The 24,911-nt window shown below is 29.8% G+C and overlaps 1 protein-coding gene across 1 annotated transcript in view; it reads right to left on the minus strand.

The window, feature by feature from the left end:
- Nucleotides 1–24,911, minus strand: part of LOC106687239 (uncharacterized) — a gene marked incomplete in the record, with an annotated part of 403,205 nt that overhangs the window by 377,085 nt on the left and 1,209 nt on the right.

A 24,911-nucleotide genomic window follows, 5' to 3' on the forward strand; every position in this document is an offset into this window, starting at 1 on the left:
TGGAGCCCCAAAGCTCAACTCCATATGTCCAGATTGGCCTTATTACAGTCATGTAGATCAGTCTTTTGTAATGTGTTGGAAGTTTAGACCGTTTGTCCAGTAAGTGCTGTAATAGTCGAAATCGACGGGCAGTTTCTTATCTTTTCAGTCTTATGTGAGGATTCCAGATTAATCGTTTGTCCAAACGTAGTCCAATGTAGTGGATCTGTTCGAAAGGGGTAAGAGTAATATTAGTAAATGAAACTGTAGGGCAGTTGGTAGGTTTACGGCAAAAGGTAAAGGTGATTTGATGGGATTTGTTGGAATTTATCTTAATGTTCCAATTACACCATTTTTCGAGGGCTGTGATATGGGATTGGAGAGTTTGGGATATAATTAATGTCATTATTAACTGGGAGCACACATGTGTCATCGGCATACGTGGTGAGGATAGTGTTAGGATTGGTAAGAATGTCGGCTGTATAGACGGTGTAACATACTTAAAATACAAAAACATACACGACGATTTGGACAATTACGATTAACCTGAAATCACAATTAACGTCTCCTTTACAAGACAATAATAAAACCTATCTGGGCTTATAGGCTGTAACTGAGAGGAGAGCTAATTTGTTTTATTAATCAAGACATATACCATCACTACTAGTATTGAAACTAAAATTTAAACAGTATGGTTGTCATAATAACGTTTTTATACTTTAATTTGTAATCTTAAATGCAATATTTAAAGACTTTGACTTAGAAAACTTAAAACCTTACTATACTATAATAAATTCTGATCAATTACCGTAAATATTAAATCAATGATACGTATTCTTTTAAATTAATATATTATTGATCAGGAGATAAAATTGCTACCATTATTCAATATTTATTTATGAAGAAGAATTATGCTTTATTTTTATAACAGAAAATGTATTCCTTATAGTTAAATAATATATTCATATAAGACTTTTCAGGATTAGTTCATATTTTATATTTTAATAATTAAAAAAATATAAGATCGAACGGTTCGATCTACCTATTTATGCTTGTTTTATAAATTAAAATAATTTTTAATGATTTAGTTTAGTTAATTTAGTAGAAATTTTTAGCCAATTGAAATGAATAACTAGACCTTTCTTTTAGTTTAGCATGTAAACGAAGTAGGTTAGAAATTATATTCCTAATACCTTCAGTTAATTTGACCACTACATGAAATAACTTATAAATAAATAAACTATAACAAGTACAAAAGTAGGACTGTCTAAACTTGCAATACGAAGAAGCTGCCTCATAGTTATCCTGTAATTTATAACATACTACGTTATCTATAGTAGTTATGTTTATATGTTATTTTTACTAACATAAAAAATCAATGTCTAAATTAATATATAACTTGGGATAAAACAAATATAAGTGTTTAATTAACTAATCGCTAATCAACAGCTCCCACTTATATACGACCAATTTAACCAATGTATAGTTTTTCTACCATTATTAGGATTAATTAGTTCCTCCCAAATTTGTGAAGATAATAACAACCATTATCAAAATCAACATAGTAGCTGATGAACACAATAGTAAAGAAAGATTGCTAATCTGAGTTATCACATCACTATTTTAACAAACTCATTTTCTTAAGTGGTATTCACGTTTTATGCAAATAAATAATTATATTTTGCTTCAACAGTTATTTTATTTTATTCTTTTCTGCATTCAGTTAAGACGATAAATGATTTTACTTTCATTATTTTGATTTAAAAAACAAAGAAACAAACAATATATTTTATTTTTTAAAATTAAACATACTGAATGATCACCGAAATAAGCAGTGGTTGACGACTTTACCTTACCTTCTGCTGTCATTGTCATCCAGTCTCTTAATTTACATCCAGGTTATTGTGAGGTACTCCTGAGTAGACCCAGGAAGCATTTAATGAACATCTATGAATTCATGGTTCCTCCTACCCTTACGAATTCCATTAATTCCCTGTCTGGAGTAGGGATAATATTAGTTAAATATATTATAGGACCGTCCGTAGCTCAAGTGGTTAGTCTCAGGTCTTCTCAATCTGAAATCTGTGGGCGGCGCCGGCTCTAATCCGTCCTGGGGTGTTCACTTTTTTAATTCAGTGGAGGTCTCACAAAATTAAAAACTTGACCCACTTTGGTTAGAATAGGTTGGTCACCTGTAGATCCCCCCCCCAGTATGTCACAACTGACCAGGAAGAGGGTAAATATAAAAAGTTCGATATGTCCTAATATATATACTTCAGACTTCATTTATTTTATCTGAAGAAAAATATTAATATTTTATAGAGAATATATTAATCTAGTATTCCAATACTAGATTAATATATTGAATATTTCATATTTCTTTGGAATTCAAATATTTCATAGTTGCTGTAATGACTTATTGTGTGATTAGACAAATACCATTTTGTCATACCTTTCTTACTAACAGAAGGTTATTAATACATAGTTGTTGGTTATAATTTTCTTATAGCTGAATATAAATTGATTTCCCGAACCAAATATACGTTTTTCTTTTTCATCGGTAATATTTCAAATAGTAATTGAACAACCGTCAGTATGAACATCAGCTTCATGATATGTATAATTTAATCGGAACATGATTATATTTGTTTTGCAAATTTTTCCTTAGAAAGTAGGTATATTAGATTACTTTCGAAACATTGGATTTCTTCAAACCAATCATGACTGATATTTGTACAATTGAGATTAAACCATGTCAGATTTTCTACAAATACTGGAAAATTGGTGGATTAGGCACTGTTAAATCCTACTTATAGAACTGGATCACGATATTACTGCATACACAGATGAATGCGAAGATTTGGAACTTGTGACTCCGAAGTTCAATTGCTCTCCGCCAGCTGTTATCCTAATTTCGATTCCGGTTCCCAGACTTGGGTGATCAAATCTGCCACTAATTGCCCTACAGATGGCAGAGTTCTGTCCCTTAGGAGGGCCCTTTAACACATGTATTTTTTAATGTGATTATACATTTTTATATTTTTTTTTGTGCTTAAAAAGCCCTGGTTAGCAATATTAAACAGGAAACCATCATTAAAATACGCAATATAGCTTGTGCTCAATCATTTTTCAATATCTAGGACATTCGCTCTTGCATGCTGCAATGCATTAATTATATGATGTTGAAACTTCATTCGGCAGATTTTCAAACTTCAACAGGTTTTTGTTGCGTACAGAAATGAACCTAATGAAGGTTATATTACAATATTCTTTCGAGTGCATAGGATCAACAACTCGAAGACCTTGTTGAACTGCGAAAGATCCTGAATGAAATCCAAAGTGATATGAAAAATTATTTAGTAATTGAAGTACGAGTAAGATTCATTTCAGAAGAAGTTTTGTAACATTTGAAAGTGTTAAAGCTTAATTGTCTACTTGATGAAGTTGTGAAGAGAGGTTTACCTGGCTTAAAGAATTTTATAGAGTGTTTCCGTATAAAAAGAATGTTGGTATTTCAAGGAATACGATTGCCTATACATTCGTGCGGAATACAATAGCTTTTTTGCGAAGTTTTCAAAGGATCTGGGAAGTTAAGTGATGGTAACCACGTGATTTTCTTAGTCTTAATTTATTAATAACGGATTTAACCTCAGGAGGGTTGAGAGCTTTAGGAGTTAACACAAGAGGATTCAGTGAAGAGAGGTATTCTTGAACTTAAGCTGCATTTGTTGGATCATGTTCAGAATGTGGAGACAACCCCTAGATTGGAAGTTTGCATTGGCGCCAGTTTGAATCCGGCCTGGGGTGTCGACTTCTATTTCTGTAGTGGTTCTACGAAATCAAAACTTAATCCCCAATCATGGTGTTAGAATATGATGATACACTATAGATAACACCCCCGTATTTAAAAAATAACTAAGATGGAGATTATTTTAAAAAAATAGAAAATGAGGAGAGCACCAATTTGAAAACTAAATAATGATTTATATCGGTTATTGTTCCACTAAAGAAATTAATTACTGTGTAGAAACTTCCTCTCTTCACCTGTAACAAAATTAAATTTAAAGGACTATATTTTGTCATGATTTATTATTGTAAGTTAAAGTAGACAGCTAATTGATGATCTTCTGTTAGATGAATTCCAACATACTGTATAATTTTAAGTACAGTAAATTAATAAAAATCAATTTGATCGTTTTCTATAGTAGTGCTTATTTAAGTAATAAAAAATCAGAGAAGAATAAGAAAATATCTTGGTTTTACTTTTATTTTCCAAAATAAATTTTATATTTAACAAATTTCATATTATAAAAATCTATACATTTATTATTTTTTCTTAAAGGTGTCATAGTATTTTCCAAATAGAAGCATATTCAAATTGAAATATAGAATTTAAAGTAATCTAAATTTAATTTATTATTTAGATTGATATTTATAGAATAAAACAAAATATGTTCTATTTTTCTATAAAATTAATAAATTTTATTTTTAGGAAACAAGAGAAAAGCGTTAATGAAAAACAACAAAGTTGTACGCCCAGCTTCATTGGGTTCCTAGCTACACAGCATACTTTATTCTATAATCTCATAAGACAATTGTTTTTAATCTTACAACATATAGGCATAACAAGTAAACAAAATATATTATTAGTTTATGATTTTTTTTTATTGCTTTGGTTCATTTATCTTGTTATTCTTTTTCATTATATTTTTTTCTTCTTTCTATACTTTATCACTTTTTTTTGTTAATCACTCTTTTTCTCTCTTTCTTCCTTTTCTATTTTTTTTTTTTCATATTTTCTCTTTTGGCCCAATGTGAATTTCCTCTTTTTTTTTCTTCTTATCATTCCCTTCTATCAAATGAATAAAACACTTAAGATACAAAATCCAATTAATATTAATTTTAAATAAATAGTATACAAACTCGTAATATATATGTCATATAATTGATAAAAGTAGTAATCAATCGATATATAAAATATACATAAAAAAATAACAAATAGACATTAAGTGACAATTGTATGTAAAAATCAGAACTTTTTGCACGAGGTAGCATGTTTTTTGCTCTGGACATCGTATTTACATGTCTGAAAATTCGATTTGATTGCTCAGGAAGATAGAAAAATTTTATTTTTTACCGTAAAAACTGAAACCATTTATACGGCTACTTACAAAAAAAGAACTCACAGAAACAAAATAACTAACTGAGGGTACAGGAGACTGTTCTTTTCTTATGTGACTGATAACCGTTTCTTTTACGACTATAGCTACAATGTAGGGAAGGGTGGATCGTTAGGAAAGAGAGTTTCTTTATCAGCATTTCTACGCTGGCATTGTTCGCACCATATGGCAGTATTGTATTAATACAGAGGTCATGTTTGAACTAATAGTCTACTCCAATAATACGGGTAGCTTTACTAAGAAAAAATAAATAAATACATGAAATTTATTTGAGAATTGATAGGTATGTTTTATTTTAGTTATAGGTAGGATAGGTATTATAGGTGTTATTGGACATAGAAAAAAAATGAAGTTAGATATAAATACTTTTATATAAAATAAATTCAAACATTTATGAGAAGATTTCGTTTCATAAAAAAAAAAAAAAAAAAAAAACTATCTGGACCATTTTTCGAACTCTACAAAAAAGAGAGTTTGTGGGTGTTTTATTTTCCTTCTTTATGGCTTTTTAGACGAAATGGTTAGATTTGGTTAGTTTTTTTTTTTTCAAATGTTAGATCAACAATTAAATATTGTTTGAACAACAAAAAAACTGTTGAGGACACACCGCATACTTCTCTTTTAAGTGATACAAAAAAAATAATAATATTAATCTTGCATTGCTTATACAGAGCCGTTGAAAACTTCATATCTGAGTATAAAATTTATATTATAAAGATGCCTGTCAAGGTATTAATTATGTCTAGGAGAAAGATCTCTGTCGATAAGCGTAAAATCTAATTTCGAAGTTAAAGGCATTCATAACGAAGTGAAGTGAACAACTCCTGTAGAAGTGGAATGTATTTAACAGGGCCAAACCGGATCTCCAAACTTTTAGGATTGGGTTTTAGGGACTGATCAGTTTCTCTGATTAACAATAAGACTTGTTATCCTGCTGTAAGCAATTCCTCTATCTCTGAAGACTTTTCAATTCGCATTTTCTCAACAATATTGAATTGTGATTAATTGAATTTTCAAAAATATTGATGAAGAATAAAAATGTTGTTATTGAAGAGTTGATAAATATCGATTGTTTATTTTTCATGGTTAACATTGCTTCGAAGGATTTATTACTAGTGAGATAAATATCATCCAGGCTTTAATACAAGTAATAACAATGTATTGTTCATGTATTTTAATTATTTTTCAATTTAGATCAAATTTGTCATGTATGGGTTTTCTTTATTTGAATATTTTTACTAGACTTATTTTCAATTTACTTTTTTATTCAAAAGTAATATTTTGTTTTTGGAGGCCAAAAAATTATTTATTTAACAAATTCTTAAAGGTTTAGTTATAAGAATTATTTCAAAACACTTAAATCAATTAGTACCCTTTAATTTGGTATCTACAGGTTTCAGAAATATTATTTTTATTCATATTTAGTTAATTTATTTTTTTAGGAATTTAAAATCTGCCAAGTGCATTAAGGAATTTTTATATAACCACTATTTAGGCAACTCTCGATACCTACCACATTAAATTAAATTGTAATTTAATGGTTAATTACTGCGTACATTGTAAGGAAGTACTGTTACTAGACTAACGGTTGTGTAAGGAGGTGGTTTGGTAAGACTCACGTTCGACCACCAGATTTTTACCCAATTAAGGGTACCCACTTTATGAGGCTGGGTGGAGTGGAGGACCTCGGGAGGGCTCTATAACCCACAAGGTTGACTCAATGCTACAGTGGAATAGACATTAATTATTGGCCCAGCCGGACTCGAACCCAGATCCTTGGATTTAGTATTTTACCTTACCACAGTGTCACCGCGCTCCCCTCACCTCCCTCATTGGCTCATCTATTAATAATTTGATTAGTTGATATTAAGATTCCGACGATTTCCGAAACCATTAAATTCTAAAATTTGATTAATATATGAAATTCCATGTTTTATAGGTTGATTATTATATTTTAATGAACGATCGCTGGTAAAAAAGAAGGAAAAAACTCATCAAAGTATATTTTATAATTCTAAAAATTGTTGAAGTTCAATTGAAGTTGGCAAATGAAACTTATGCAGGTTTACCAATAAGATATCTAGTTGATAAATATTTTTTTTCTGTTTGTCAGAAAATTGTTAGGAAAGAGTGAATTTTGTTATAAAATTGGCATTAGGAAAATTTACGCTTCATATCTTCAATTATTATTTTAGTCTATAATTACGAGTTTACTCTTAATTCGTTTGTTTTTTAGATAGAATAATTTAAGAAAAAATACATAAGATCGAAAAAGATTTGCTCATCGAATAGATAATTAACTACTCATCTAATTATGGATCTTTGACTTGTTAGTTTTGGAAGAGACAGCCCGCAGGGGAACAAGAAGCCTCGGAAGACGGTTGGCTATGCCAGAGGCGGGAGCATAGTTTGTAAGTTAGTTATAGTCCATTATTTGGAGGGATTGGCCTTTAAGATAACTCACCAGTGGTTAACCAAATTCCCGGCATTGTAACTTCCGGGCACCAGACCCTTGTGATGAGCTTGGTACTCGGAAGAGCTTCCTACAACGCAAATATCCGTTCCATTCATTATTGTCCAAAACCTCAAGTATAAATTTACTTGAGCATACCGTACAATTTTCTGCTCATAGACTTAAGAGGATAGTTTAGTTTAAGGTAATTTTTCTTCTTTTTGGGAACTAGGAATAAACTCATATCTGTGACAATGGCACTGGAACCGAGTCTGGATCAGGAACTTGATATAACGATGCTAAAACTTTTACTAGTTTAATTATAAATACCAAGACCATATAAATTATATTCGCTGGAATATATTTTTTTAGACTTGAAAGACTAATTTTTTTTATTGTTTATAATCGTAAGATAAAAGATATAATGGGGTAGTTATTGACTCCAACACAACCCTCCAAGAGACATATTGAAAATCATTAGGGAAAAGGAGGTTTTTTTTACAGTTCATAGCCTTCGGTCTTAGCTGGTAAGAGAATTGACAGAACAACCCGGGGGGACGATACCTCCTCAGTTCGTAGTCATTGTACGTAATTGCTGTTGCATATTTGATATGTCAACCTTTACTCAAGGGGAGAATAGTAATTGCCACATTTCGCCGAGATATTGCATTTGAAGTATAATTAAATTGTAATAGTAATTTATGAAATGAGCTAAATTACGGAAAATCATTGGTTAAAAGTATTTTATGATAGGGAAGAATGACTCACTTAAATTATGCCATGCATATTACATTACGGCATTATTGGGTGAGGATCGTTTTGTAATGTTAGGAAATGATTAGAGAATGGGGGCGTAATCAATTCTCTAACACTTCGGGTCTATTATTTAACTGTTATTGAAATAGTTTCCTAAAAGAATTATTTTAATAATTATAATTTATTGACTACTCAATATTAAAAATAAATTAAAGCTATTTATAAAAATCTTATTAAACAGGAATTACGAAATTTGACGCAATAGAAATAAAATGGATGTAAGTTTAGATATGTAAAGCAAGCATATAGAAAAATAATGTAAAGACAAAAAATGGTATTAAAACTTTAAGCAAACAATAATAAAATGCTCGCTTTCGTATTTACTTATTGGCTCAAGATTTATTAATAAAAAATATATATGGTGTGTAATTGAACAAAGAAAAGTGAAGAGAAGTGGCTTTGAAGTGCGCTTAGTCATATCTAGGAAGAATTATCAGACGAAGTAAAATAACTTAGATAAACAGCTGATCTGAAGCTCCCACAATAAATTTAAAAAAATAAAAACGTAGCTTAAGACATTAATTATGGCATTATCATTTAAATAATCTACCAAAAATAATACAATAAAAAACTGAAGATTTACGATAACCTTTCCGAGCTAATTTATACTTACCATACACAATTATTGGGATATGACGAAACTAAAAAGCTTACTAATATTTCAATTAAAAGCACTCAGACTTATTTGTATTTCACCTCCCTATATCAGAAACAAGTTCCATAAAGATATAGAAATCTCGGTTATTAAATCATTATATAAATGTATTCACGATAAATTTATTACAAACTCAAAATATCAAATTCAAGAACTAACAGCGTAACACATTACTTTTACTATTTAAATTTTTTTAATTTTAATTTTTATAGAGGAATATCATTGAATGATCTTAAACTTTATTTAACTATTTTTATCTCTTTATATTCACTGTTTGTATTTTTTTTAATACTATATTAATTAGATTATGGGAAAAATAAATGCTAAACATGAAAAAAATCTATATTTCTACTTAAATATATATTTAAGAAAATTCAGATTAAATATCTGTCCTGATACGAAGTGACTCCACGAAGGCAATAAGCAACAACAGACCTTCGCGTGTTTCATGAATATAAAGAAAATTGGTAGTAGGCAAAATGTCGGTAGTCGGAGCTTACAACAGCTTACTCAGGAATGAAATTGCAATAAAGAGTTTAGTTGTTATAAACTGGCTTAAACGCGTAACTTGAACCATAACGGTGTACAATGTTCAACAATACTATGGTAAAGGAAATTTCAACAATCGTGAATCAGGTGTTTTTTACCCTGTCAATGAAAACCATTAAAAATCTGTAATAATTGTTTATGCTAACGTAGCAAACTTCAAAGAACATTCAGCAAGAAATCATGATTTTAAACTGTAAAATACCTCAAATTTATTTTTAATTTCCAGATCATAAAAATTAGTCTAAATTTTAACTCAGGTACAATATTTAATGGAATATTATGCTTTAAAATTAAGGGATATACAAAGAACAATTTATTGTAAGAAATTAAAAGAAATGTGTTATTATATTTTTTAGAAGAATCATATGATATTATAGTTGTGAATATTATTTAGAGCTTAAATCCTTCGAATACGGAAGGATTTAATGTAAAATGAAGGATTTAATGTTTAATGAATTTTTAAGAAGTGATAAAAATTTCACATGAATTTTTATACTTAAGAAGTCTTTATTTTTGATATTTTAAAACCATGAGAGTGAAATTTTAGCTGATGAGGCAGCAAAGCAGGCTTAAGGCAATTTAACTCAAATTTTGAGGAAGGTTTTCGTTTTTTAAAATATTTCATTCTTAAAAGGGTCTGTCTGAGTGTGGCTTTAAGTAAGGTGTTGTGTCTATATATGAACTTAAAAACAAAATCATGCATTTTTTAAAAATTTGATCTATGCGACTTAGTGTGTTCTGTTCTAATTAGCCAACTCAAATTTTCCATATTTGACGATAAATTAATATGCGAATTTCAATTCGATAGAGAAGAATAAAGAAGGAAACATTAAACTATAAAGCACCTTTGGAGATGAAATTGCGAATTACAAAAGTAGATTTATTTTCAATTTTATTTAATTTATTAAATTTAATTAAAATTAATGAATTTTAAGAAATATAAATATCGTGTTGCACTCAATACAGTGTATAGAGCAAGAGCCCAGTGGAAAAATGGTTATTTCGCCCTAATTTTTTATCACTATAATGTAAAACAATGTATAATTACTAGTCAAAATTGATGAATCTGCCAATTATATATTAGTGGAATACAAAATGACGTGTGTTTCAAAACGTGAAAAAATAATAGCTATTCTTTCAGAGCTCCATATTTTTTAAAACACCCTGGAACACTACATTGGTTAAAATAAGAGCCCTAATAGATAATAATTTAAGTTCAATAGTTCCGTAGAAACAGTTTTTTTAAAAAGCTGCATATAACATAATAGCAAAAAAAAAGTAGTTTTTAAAATTATTTTTGGGAAAATATATCTCAGGAATTGCCATATTTGTTACATGTTATTACTAATTATTTCATGTACGACATGTAACAATCTCACAAGAAGATATCATAACACAAAAAGAAAAGGTAATCCTTCCTCGCCGGACCCGCCTCGCTAAGACCCCCCGGAAAACGACGTCCCTATTTCACCTTTGAAATATTAGCTTAAAACGGGAAGTAGAGACTTTAAGATAGATAAATCGAGCAATATTTAAAAAGCTCCTGAAATTGAAGAACAGCGTGAAAGTTAAATTAATTAAAATTCTTAAAATATGTTTTATTTAGTTTGTTGCTTACTGCCTCTAGAAATGGTAATATTCATTATTATGAATATATTTTTTTCTTGAAAATTGAAATAATTGATGGAAACCTTGAGTTAGAAGTGGCGCCGGTTCGAATCCGGTCTTGCTGGGTTGAATTTTATTTCTTAACGATCTACAAGAATGAAAATTGAACCTTTCCACTCTGCTCAGAACTGCTTGGAAACCTGTTTGATAGTCACTCTGTATGCCAAAAATGGCAAAGTATGGGATAGAAAAAAAAATAAAACACACTCGTTCCTCAGAGTTTTTCATAGCAAATATAATATTGACATCCTCACATTTTCGAATTCAAACCACACGTTTATAAGCTCCAAGTATGCTAAGGAAATAAATAAGGGAAATCAAGAAAACATTCATCGTTATAACTAACTAGTTATGTTGATAACATTTTTAAAACATAAATAAATTTTCTACCACTTTTTATTTGTTTATTAGGTTGTCTTAAAAGGAGTAAATGAGTTAATTTTTGCCTTACAAAGTAAAAAACTGACCTCTCGTTCATAGTGCACATTTTTGTAGAAATAATTCTTAAAAGTATTCCGAGTATTTCACATGGAATATATACTGGTTATAATCAATAGATAACACTGCCTTGTATATTTAAAAATCATAATATGAAATGGCTTTATAAACAATTAATGATTTAGTATATCAGAAATTTATTTTAGCTAACTACTAAAGAAGAAATAGCCGAAGTTGAATGAGATTACTGTGCTAGTCACGAAACTAATTTTAGTTCTCAATCGAAGCCATGACAATGGTACCGTTGACAATTGGAGAGAAGGACTAGTTTCATTCCATTCTTTCATAATTTCATGTAGCAATGAAAATATTTGCTGTACCTCTTTTTTGAAATATTTGCATAAAAAATAATTATATATAAACCATTCGATTGTAATTATTTTCGAAGATACTTTTATTTAATGCTAAAAAATTTAAATGTGACTTAATAATAAATGGAAGAAATGAAATAACATTTTTTTTGTTCATGTAGCCAAGTAATTAGGATTTTTGGATTATAAAAAACTAAAAATATATACGAAATGGGTGTTTAAATTTCATAAATATTAAAAAAATATATAAATTTAATTTAAAATTGAATAGTCAAACCAAAGGTTTGAAATTAAACAAAACGTGTAGGTTTGTATTTCGTCTAAAAATAATTAATTAATTAAAATAGAAGCAAATTAATTTGTTACAATAATTATTTTTTTTATTTCCCAATGGAAGGTTTATGAGCTTTGATTAATATTAGCATTTTCACCATATATACTTAATAATTACATTTTTTTTAATTAATAGAATTTTTCTTGGATTCAGTTTTGATTGTTTAGTAAGAGAAAAATGATACACTAAACAATTTTTCTTAGCGGTTTTTTTAGAAAGTAAGAAAGAAAAAGAAGGAAAAAGAGAAAAAGGGGAGAAGAAGGTCAAAAAATCATGAAAAAGGTAAAAAAAAGTGGAAAAAAAATTAAAAGAACCAAAGGGATGAAAAAAAAATCATGTTTTAATGTTGTACACTACTAATGTTTGCAATAATTATTTTATAATTTTATAGGCCTGTTTGTGGTATAATTAAAATATCGTCTAATTAGACAAAAATAAGTATGTTGTGTAACTCGCAACCCAATAAAGTTGGGCAGCACTACTTTATATTTATATCATAATAAAGTTTTACCCCTTTCTTTCCACCCCCTCTGGGTCTTCTTTTATCTTTCCTTTTCCATATGGATGTTTTTTCCGCCTTTGACATCTCTCATTTCAGGCGTAGGATTAACAAATTCGGGGCTCAACCCCTGAGGACTTAATTGGTTCCGTCTTCCCTTAAGTCTCCTTTCCTGATTCTTGCTTTGCTCCTTCTACCACTCTGAAGCCCTCTTCGACACATGTCTTCTAAAATAATACCCTGTTCTATTAGTGCATTGAGGTATTCCTCTCCTATACCCACCACAAGATGGGTATGCTTAGGGGCATAATTCCTTTGGATCATCCACAAAGTCTCTGCCTTTAAGCTGGGATTTTACTTTTTGATCATATCGAACATTTTCTTCTATACTTTAATCTTTATAAGGGGGAGAATTATCAAAGCCTTTCTTCGAGGAAATTCATTATCTCTTAAACCACCCTCCCATAGTTGATCGTTGTTAACATTATCAATTATCCACTGTGCCGTCAGTTCAATAGAATATGGCAGCTGCAGCCAAAATTAACATGGTTTTTCCTTATTTTGACTTCTTGATTGAACATTGAAAGTGTTCCAATAAAACTATTAAAATTGTTTTTTCACAACATTACATGTCCATTTCACGGAAAGAAATTGTGAAATGTCTGTTTATCTCTAAATTGTTTTGTTTTTTCTAGTTTATAAACGAAATTGATTAAGATTAATTAAAAAAATGAACTAAGGGAAATTAGACTTAAATATGAATCTTTTAAAGAGGAGGTGAATGACAATACAAAAACTGTAGAATATAAAAAAAAAAAAGATCTAGAATAAAACTGATTAAAAATATCGCTAATTGTTTCTAAGTATTTGTACACCTTGTCTTTTCTTTATATAATGATTTTTTAAATAATAATAAAATAGTTTAAGGTTCCTTAATAAAAAGTACAATTAAAACTTGTTAAAAAAAAGTACAAATTCAATTAAAAATATTGATCATAATAGAACTGTATTCAAAACATAATATAAACACAAGGAAAAAAGTATTTGCACACTGTTTGTTTACATGCTCTTGTTTGTATGTTTGAGTATAATCCTGTTCTTTTCTATCAGTGTTATACAGGACGTCCAAAGAAAGTAAATGAGAGGATGAAAAGAAAAATCAAAATTGAGGCGATAAAAAATCGAGTTAGTGCCAGTGTCCTAGCTAATATAGTTGAATCGACTTCTGGGGTCTGTGTGATCACTACAACAATTAGAAATGTTTTTAATTCTGAAGGAATTTACAGCAGGGTCCCGAGAAAGAAACCTTATATCAGTGAAACCACTCACAAAAAAAGTTCTTATTTGCTAGGGATTACATCAATAAGCCCGTCAGTTTTGGGAAAATATATTATTCTCTGAGTAAATTTAATTTGTTTGGATCTGACGGCAGAAGACGATGTGGCGAAGGAAAAGGAAAGAAGGAAAAAGAAGGAATTCAAGAAGGAAAACGTCTCAGTTACTGTAAAACATGGAGGTGGGAGTGTAATGGTTTGGGGATGGGTGGCTTATAATGGTGAAGGAAATTGCGTGCCTATTGAAGGGATTTTAAATGCAGAAGGTTATGCCAAGATTTAGTGCCATAACCTACTAGCCAGTGCTGTCAAATTAACTATTCACGATCGCTTTATTTTTACGTATAATAATGATCGGAAACATACAGCAAACAAAACTAAAGAATGGTTAATAATATTTAACATTCACAACAACTTCATATCCCTCCACAGTCTTCTGACTTAAACATAATTGAAAATTTGTGGCATATTTTAGATAAAAATGTTCAAAAACATTAAATAACCAGATACCACCTCAAGGATCTTATAAATCAAGAATGGGAAAAAATTAACATGGATTTAATTAAAATCCTAGTCCTATCAATGCCAAGACGTTTACAAGCGGTAATAGATACCAACCGACTTGATAAAAATATTAAATTAAAAAATTTTACTTGTATTTATTAATATCTTTTTAGCAATAAAATGTATATAAATGTGTATGCAAATACATTTATAATTTAATAAAAAAAAATGTGGTGTGCAAATATTTTCTTCGGTCACTGTATTTATAAGTCGTAGAAAAGAATATGTGACAACGAAATTCTTTCTCTAGTCATAAGTAATTAATATAATGGTCCATTTGATATAATTTTCTTCGAGGTATATACTACATTTTAGGAAAGGACTAATCAACGAAATGAAGTAAAGTGATGAGTTGTTAGGATGGTCAAAAGCTTGACATGAGATGGAGTAAGACCTCTGTCCCCACGTAAAGGTATTAATTACTTCAAAAGCACCAATTTTATGAAGCTGGTAAAATGCCTAAGTTTTGATTATTTCACTTTTAAAATTTTTTAAAAATTTATTACAAGATAAACATTATGAAATATCAAACAAGAAATGCATCTTGTCTAGGGAAGAGAAACTAAAACCATTATTTTAGTTATAGAAATCATCAAACATTAATATTTAAAATAGGATCTAAGAAATAATAACCCTGACGATTTAAAAAAAAATTATTGATACATAATCAATTAAAGGGTTTTTTAAAAAGAATATTTTAAATATGTAACCTAATTTTATTGATTATTCAGTTTATTCAAATTAAATAAATTTTGAAGATATTACTAGTAAAAATTTAAAGTACAAAATATAAAAAATATATGAAAGTTTAAAATTATGATTTGGATAAAAAAGGTTTTGTTAATTCTCAACCCAAGAGGAAAATAAGGTGATTGTTTTAGACAATGTGCAAGTTTATAAGTTCCCGAAATCATAATAAATCAAAAAGTTTTAACCTAAATTGAATGATTAATAATTCAATTGTTTTTTTATAAAAATTTCAGTCAATTTTTTTCAAAAGGATTTCTATAAACTAGTAACAGTAATATTAGTAAGATTTTCTTTATTTATTGTAGAAATAATTTACTTAGTATTTATTGTGCATCGTTTAATTTATTTATTAAATTTAATTATTTTATTGGGAGGGCTGTAGCCATGGGGTAAGGCGCGTGGCTACTAACTCCAAGGACCCGAGTTCGAATTCGGCTGGACAGAAAATTGTTTCCTGTTACACTGTAGTCGTGAGTCAACTCCTATGGGTTCGACTAGGGTCGACCCAGCCTCCTAAATTGAGTACTCTTAGTTGGGTATAAATCGGTCGAGCGTGATTACAACTAAATCACCTCCTTGCACAACCGCTGGTCTAGTAGCAATACTTCCTTACAAAGTACTGAACCCCTGACCCTTCATGGCTTATAGTGGTACAGATTTTAATTTAGTTTTTAATTACTTTATTATTTTGTTCTACTTTTCTTTAAACTTGGAATATATTTAATGTATGAATAAATCTAATTATTTATTCATACCATAAATATATAGCACTAATACCTATTGCCCTGAATTCTGGTTGTGTTTAGTATTATTCCTCAATAAAAACAAAGTCTGTTGCATCAAGTATATTTTAGCTTACAACAGATTGGGACTCTTCACTATCAGCTCGTCTAGTTTATTGTGGGTATTGGCTAGAAGAGGCATTTAATACATATAAATAAATATATGTATATTTTAACTTTTAATTCATACTTGAACAAGTAAATTTGAAGATAAAGAGGACGCAGACGAAATACCAAAGTGGTTTACAGGGATCTGTAGTTTATTGTTTATGAAGTTCATATACTAACTATTACATTAAATTTTTGAAAATTACGTTGAATATATAAATGAAATGGAATGTTAATAAAAACAGTGAAAAAAGTACTAAAAATTTCATTAATTTGATTTTGTGGGCATGAGAGAACCAGAGAATAATGATAATGGTTACTGAAATGGACAGTAGTGTGCAACAGGCTACAGCCCACAGGTATTTCCCCAACTAGTGAAAGCAGAAGTTTACTTTGAGCCGGAGCTTAAGTCTGCTTCCAAGGCAAAACTTGAAGCATCCCGCTGATCTATAAAATCTTTTCATTAATCTTCTTACAAAAGCACTGAAAACTGGTAAAACATTGTTTCCTTTCGGAAACCAAGAAAAGTATAGGCTACAAGTCAACTACGTTTGAATCCTACCTGAAAACCTACAAATTTGAACTATGTTTATATGCTCTTAACCTTTAAAAGGTCTTCCTCAGTGTTTTTCTTTTAAATAATTCACTGCTATTAAATACTAATAACCTTATGACTACAAGGTCTGGAGTTTTAATTGATAGAATATTCTTATCATATATTTTTTTAAAAATTTATTTAATGTGATTTACAACTGTACAAATAATAAATACAATAAGTAAATATGTTGTATGTTTCATATACACTTGAAAATCTTGGGAAGGAACCACCCATTGGTCGTACTTCAAGCGTTAATTTAAACTAGAAGGTCCCGTGACCATCTTCTTTTCAGACGCCTCGGAGGATTATCAGGGATTGTTAAGGATGAAAGATTAAGAATTAATGGGTTAGGATGGGTAAAGGAGTTTGGAATGAAAAGACGCATATCTGTTTTATTTATCATATGAATCGTATTAAAATTTTTTTTAAAAATTAATATACTTATATTTTTCTGTTAAATAAACTATTAAGTTCATGGGTAACAGGATTCCAAGTTTTGGCGACTATCTATAAAATGTAGCTCGTTATAGGTAATTGTTTTTCCAAAGACAAATCGCTATTATTATATTTTTTCTAATAAAATAAGAGGAGCTTCAGTCATGGGAGATTAGAGGGGGGATGGAGTGGAAAGATATTACCGAACAAAAATATATATATTTTGTGTGTATATATATATATATATATAACTTATGATTAGATTGAATGGTTACCTTAAAATAAATGGGGGATCGGGCAGAATGACTAGGCAAGGATACTTCAACAACTAACTTTATTATCACATACATCTCATATATATAGCATTTGGTTTGTTGTTAAATTTAGGGATAAGTAATCCTACTAGGACAGAGTTCTTGTTTATTGTCCTGAGGATATACACAGCTAACTTATATATATATATATATATATATATACACCTATGTGTTATATATTACTGTATTTTGTATTTAAATGAAAAATAAAGAGGTTTTGCGAGTGACGAGTCAACGCAGATTTCTTGCTTAGGTGTTTGTTTGCAATCTGAGAGGCCCGATATGTTCCTTACGACCAGAAGCCCTATATTGCATGTTTATAAGTTTTAATACATAAATTGTGGGACATTTGGAAACATTGAACTTAATCATATAATATAATTTATAACAGTACAAAATTTAGTCCCTTAAGGGCTAGTAAAGGTGAGAGAATGGTTGTTTCTTACGATCCTGTGGTGATGGCTGACGATCGCCATCTCATGCACCGCTGATGTGTCCGGTCCAAGGATGCCGCCGTCTTCTACTCATGTCTTGTTCTGGATTTAACTTTAACCGTTCCAGTGGTTCTTCCAACGAACACTGGCCAGCATAATAAAGGTGTGATTGGTGGTAGTATGGGTGACTAGGCGATCGAAACATATAAAGTGCACCTATGACGTAAGGATACACGCTGTCTTTATTTCACATTGAGGGGGGCACCAAAATTAGACTGAAAAAATTTACAGACTCGGATATGTAAATCCGACAGCGATCAACTATAACGTATAGCTCAAGATAAGTAATTATGTTTTCAACGAATCCTTGTCTATCTTTTATTAAATGTCTTCATGATAAGAGAACCTCTAGTCTTAGAATAATTGGAGTCGGATGGAAATAAACATTTTCTCTAATTATTTTTTATATTATGGCCTATTTAAGATTGTATCGTCGTCAATTCAAGTATTGATTGATATATATCAATACTTGAATAGTACCTTATTCAGATGGCAGTACCTGTTAGTATAACAGATGATATCTTTGAAATATTCAAATTATAGTTAAAGCTTACTAATTTTCATTATTTTTCATCGATTGAATTTGTAATTTTTTTTCATTATTTACTTTCAATTACATGTGTACGTAACTAAGTATAGTACAAAATTTATAGAAATGGGAAGTATTTTGGTTGTGCAAAATTTCGAAACCGAGTTTTTTTTACAGTAACATACTTTTCAATCGTCAAAAAATATTCAAAACCAAAATATTAAGTCTAATTAAAAGAATTAGTTAGTAAAAAAAAGAAATTATTCTTTTTTAATTTTAAATAATGAGCCAAACTATAACCCTGTTTCATTATTTATATTATTTTTTTTTATAACTTCTGAAAATTTTTCGTGATATTCGCCAGTACTAATATTTTACTTACAATTTAAGATACAAATATTCCAGTTACGCATTCATGATACCATACGATATGCCTCGTAATTGTGGTTGGAAATTATTATTTAAAAATTATTATAATTAATAATAAAAACTTGTATAAGTATGGCAGCAGGAATTATGGCTCAGGTACCGAAGGTTACTCGTTAACGATGTTAGTTGGACTGGGAGTGGACTTAAAATTATTGCCACAAATATGGTATATTATGTGGTAGGCAATAATGGCCTGTATATTTGAGGAGTGATGTGAGCGCGTAAGGATTATGATGTGGCAGATAAAAAGCTACAGAATTCCACAAATCTGTTTAAAACTGATTATAACTTGTGTATCTATAATGCTGTTTTAGACCTGAAAAAAAAAGTTTGAGAAAAATATACGCAAAATAAAATAAATATTTTCAGGGTGTTTTAATATACCTTCCAATTTAGGATTTTCATTAAGGAAAGGGTTAAATGTCATGAAATAGATGCCCATAAGCTAGCTAATGCTGTAAATCTTTCGGACAATTTATTTGTTATTGCTAAGTTGTTGTTTTATGGTATTTGTAGTACTTAATTGTTATTATATTTTTTTATTGTAGTATTTAAAGTTTCAAATTGATTTTGTTAGCAATAATGATTGAATTTAAGAAGAAACAGGCACCACCTGCTAGGGGTTACCTGCGTGAGATAGGATTCCTTATTCTGCCATGAGCCCCATTCAATGGAGATGGGGCCTCCTATCTGCATATTGCTATCGAGGCCCGGTTCGATCGTGGGGGCAGTCCACGAGGAAATGGTTCCATGGAACCAAATCGGTAACCCGACACGAAACAAGGTGGCAATACTTTGTCCAATACTATTCATTGGATCAACATGTTTAACTACTATTCTTCTAAAAATCAAATGGTATAAAATTAGTAAAAATGTAATGTTTTTAGTAAGTATTTTCTGAATTATACGTCAAACATTTATTGTGTGTTTAATAGATTAATATTCCCTCCCTTATCACCTTTATAGATTTTCGTGATTTGACTCCTTTCTATTCATCATTCCTGACGTAGCGTCTATGTTATTCATTCCGAAGTCGACATACACTTCTTTCATCGGTCCTTCGACCTAGCACAGGGTACAGCGAACTCGATGTCATCGAATATGTCACTTGGTATCTAAGAACAACTGCTGATTATCATTAACCATAAACCTAATAAAAGCTACCTCCTCCCATTTTTAACCTGCTTCTAAATAGCATCGTGACAAAACCTAATCCAGCAACTACACACACAATATGCTTTGACTAAAAATTAGTTCGCCGTCTGTAAAGTATTTTTGCTATGAAGAAATCTGAAAACATCCTTTCGTTTCAAAAGTCATCGGCGTGGAATGTGTGAGTTCCTTGTGGTTCCAAGTGTTTGTAGTAATATTATTACTAAATTTCATTGCATTCGATAGCAGTATCTGAAATATTACAGATTTCAAAAATTGTAGGATGAAGACTGATTTTTTCCCTTCTAATCTCCGTTAATTTCCGCTATTAATCCTCTCATTTTAACTACTGGTTCTTTGTTGTACTAATGGGTTAGCTCAGGGGATTTCGAAATTATAATAAAACAAATTAATTATATTATTGTTGAATTAGATCCTACAAATCATTAAGTTAGACGTTAATTGAGTGATAGGAGTCAACCACACTACTGAATCTGTAAGTAATTAAACATTACACTTTTCAATTTATCTTTAAAATTTGTACTTAGTTTTCAGTGTATGCTCTTTGGAAAGTACATTTTTCAGGAGTCTTAATTCATTTGAAATGTGATTATTGATAAAATAATTTTGAAAATAAACTTCAGTAATTCTATCTGAATTTCGAAACAGAAAAAAGTAGTATATTCTAGAATGTCTACAGATTTCGCATTGCTATACTATAAATATTTGTGTAAAACTAATTGTAGTAATCTTTTTTAACCAACAATGAAAAATACTGAGGCAATTGAAATAATACTCGAAATAGTCACATTATATAATACCATGAATGTCCTAGAACAATTACGCAAAAATTATAACCGCGATGTGCGTGCTGTGTGCGTGGAAGGGAAAAAGATCAAATCAATAAAGCGATTTGTATGAACTGTTGGTAAAATTGAAAATCTGATTATTTAATAAATCATTAGATTTTATTTCATAACTTTTTTTTGTCAATTAATTCTTATCAGTACCCTATAGTGAACCAATCTTTAATGGTTATACACAGTGACTAGATAAGATTATGAATTTTTGGTAATTAAAAATGGGAGGCATGTTACTAGTTCGACTATACTAGCAACAAACACTAGAAGGAATAATAAAGAGTAAATAAAATACTAGGATTCCTGGAATACGGTTCCTAAGACATCTGTCTCATTCATCAATATTACATTTTTCTTGTAAATGGCGCATAAGCAAATTTGGTACTATCAGAAATGGTTAACGATTCTGCAACTGATATCAAATGAGGACAAGGTCGGGGTACGATCAGTGAATAACACATTTATTTGAAAATATATTTATTATTGCCAACGTTTCGACAATAATTTGAAATCTTCATCAGGACTAAGAATAAAAAAATAATTTTATATTATTTATTTTATTTTTATACCAGATCGGCCTGGTGGGCCTTACATGGTTGATATAACTTATATTATATATATTTTTTAACAGTTGATTATGAGGGGGTATATTCATACAAATGACACCCCTAACTATATAAAATGTTGTTATTAAAAGAAAAAAATAATAATAAAATAAATAGATAAGAATAATGCTTCTTAATAAAAGAGGAAAGTGAAATTAATAACAAAAAATAATGATATTGGTACACTTAAATAAAACAAACAATAGTCTTCAAATAGTAAAAAGAAACAAGTTAATTTGAAAAAGGGAAGAGAGAAGAAAAGAGTGAAAAAAAATAATAATAATGAATAAGTAAAATGAATGATAATAAAAAAATTAAATATGTGTGATATGACTATGAATAGTGTGACTATGAATTAATTTTATATTTATTAAAAATTTATAAAAGAATGTCCTGCAGCAGGCTTCAGTCTTCGGGTTGAGGTTGGGTTTCCCAGGTTGTAGGTCACTGTTCCTTTAACTGTCGGCAACTGGGAGTGGAACTTCATGAAACGTTTTAGATATATTCCTCTATTGACTCCAATTGTAATTCGCGATGCAATTGGCTATTTCTTATGAACCAAGGAGCATTAACTGCGATTCTTAGGACTTTATTTTGAAAAGATTGTAGTTTTTTCCTTTTCGTGAAGGATGCCGCTCCCCAGACTTCACAGCCGTACATCAGCAGTGGCCTGATGATTGTTTTAAATATAAGAACAGTTGTTTCTGGTTTTAGTTTGGAATTTCTGTTCGGATATGATATAGGATATCAGGATAGGATATAGCATTGCTAACCTTGCATAAGTTTGAGTTTGTTTGATGTTGATATGGTGATTCTAGGTAAGGCGGCGATCTAGGTGAATTCCCAGGTATGTTTCACTGGCAGGATTCCATTTCACATTTTTAGCTTTGAGGATTAGATCCGGTGGATCTGGTGGGCGTCGAAGAGTAAAAACTTTTGGGTTACATTTTTCAATGTTCAAGCTAATCATCCATTTAGTGAAATATTGTTCTAAATCATTAAGGTGACTTTGCAAAGTGTTTCTAGCTATTATTATGTCATCATGTTGAGAGAACACAGCTGTATCATCGGCGAACATAGCTATGAAGGTGTGTGTGGACTGGACGATGTCGTGAAGGTAAAAGTTGAACAAAATGGGAGAAAGGACTGAGCCTTGTGGAGAACCGGCATGGATTTGTCTAAGGGTTGAATTTTTGTTATCAATTCAATAAAACTCATAATAATTAAGGCCTGAAATTCTGGCCGAAACGTTGGCTCTAATAAATACATTTTTACTAATTTGTGTTCACCACTGATAACACCCCCAACAACCTTTTCTCTTACATATATATATACGGTCAAATATCATCGTCGCTATTACAAAAATAATTAATTGCTCTCATAATGAAGCGATTATTACTTAATGTTTTGGATTTACACTTTTTGTTCATCCAATTCCCTTCAAATTGGAAAATTGGGTCATGCTTTGACCGTTGGAATATTATTGGATGAAAGAAGCGAGATCCTCCCATTTGAGTGGTACAATAGATGGAGGAGCTAATAAGTGTTCTTTGTGTAAAAGGTCAGGCCGCATTAAACGGAATCCCTTTGCTCAACAAACTTATTAGTTAGGACTTCAATCCTCTATCTCTTTCTCTGTTTTGAGTGGTACAATAATTTACTTCATTTAGTTTTAATACTAGATATAGGTCAATGATTCGTCGAAAATTCATTCAATAAATCGGTCTTCAGTTCAAGTGATGTTTACTAGGTTTTTTTATTTTATTTTATTATTATTATTTTTTTTTTACCACGAAGAGGTTTAAATGCAATAAAATTCCTCTAGTATTTTAATTTGCACTAAAGATTATCAATCAATCGAAACTTCTAATTTCAAACTACAATTTTATATATTAGAAATTTTTCACATCTTTCTGTTGTCCATTTTGAGTTTAAAATCCATAATTAAAAAAGCATAACAACATCAAATATAACCAATTTTTTGAGATTCAGCAGTTTGATATACTGTAAGAAGAGATAGTTCAGTTATTTATTGTTGATTTATGTAAGAAGTAAATTTTAATATTAGATAGTATTGCAAAAATCAAATATTTACCCTACTGGCCTTAGATGGACTGTTTCTTAAAAGAGAAATCTTGTTTCTTCTGATTGGTCACTTTTCCATAAGCCTTTTTAACAAATAGGTAAATTTTATTTAGTACAAGACCCGAAGAGGAGAAAAAAAGGCAGTTACCTCACCCCAATGTTTTATTACATGATGAAAACTATGTATAATTACTAGACAAAATTGTTGAGTCAAAAAAAAAAAAATTCAATCGGAGCTTTATTTCTTAAAAAGTAGGAACAACAGGAAAACCTAAGAGAACATCATTTGAAGAAGAGTAAATTTGCTAAAATATGAGCCCAATAGAGTTACTTACGTTAAATATTTTTCGAGATATAGCTTTGTAAAAAGCAACGTTTCAGAAAAATGTCCCATACTGAAAGATTAGTAGTTAGTGAATTTATTTTGAAAAATTTATATCCCAAAAACCGTTTGACGTAAAGATGTCTATTAGCACTCAAATTAAAGCTAGTTTAATGAGCTATAAAGTAGTTTATGATGTGTATCTTTGTAGGAGTAATAGTTTACATGAAATTTGCTAAAATAAATTGATTTATAGTTGTTTGGACAAATTGTCATTTGCCAAATTTATATTCATATGTGAATATCATAAAAACTACTACCCCTACGAAGATAAATGTCAACTAAATAAACTACTTTATAGAAAGTTAAATTTTCTCTATTTTGGCTGTTAGCAGACATATGTGCGTCTTATGGATCCAGAGATATATTTTTTCAAAAATTCAACATTTTATACGAGGAACTAGAAATTAACATTTTGTGAGTTTATTTTGTCAAATATCATAAAAACTAATACTCCTACAAAGATAAACATTATTAACTATTTTATAGTTAATTTAACTATTTGTCTATCCTTTTGTTTGTATATATTTTAAGAGTTTTTTTTTTTTT

Source organism: Halyomorpha halys, unplaced genomic scaffold, assembly GCF_000696795.3.
Source record: "Halyomorpha halys isolate HHAL.00 unplaced genomic scaffold, Hhal_1.1 Scaffold934.1, whole genome shotgun sequence".
In the NCBI taxonomy this organism is placed as follows: Eukaryota; Metazoa; Arthropoda; class Insecta; order Hemiptera; family Pentatomidae; genus Halyomorpha; species Halyomorpha halys.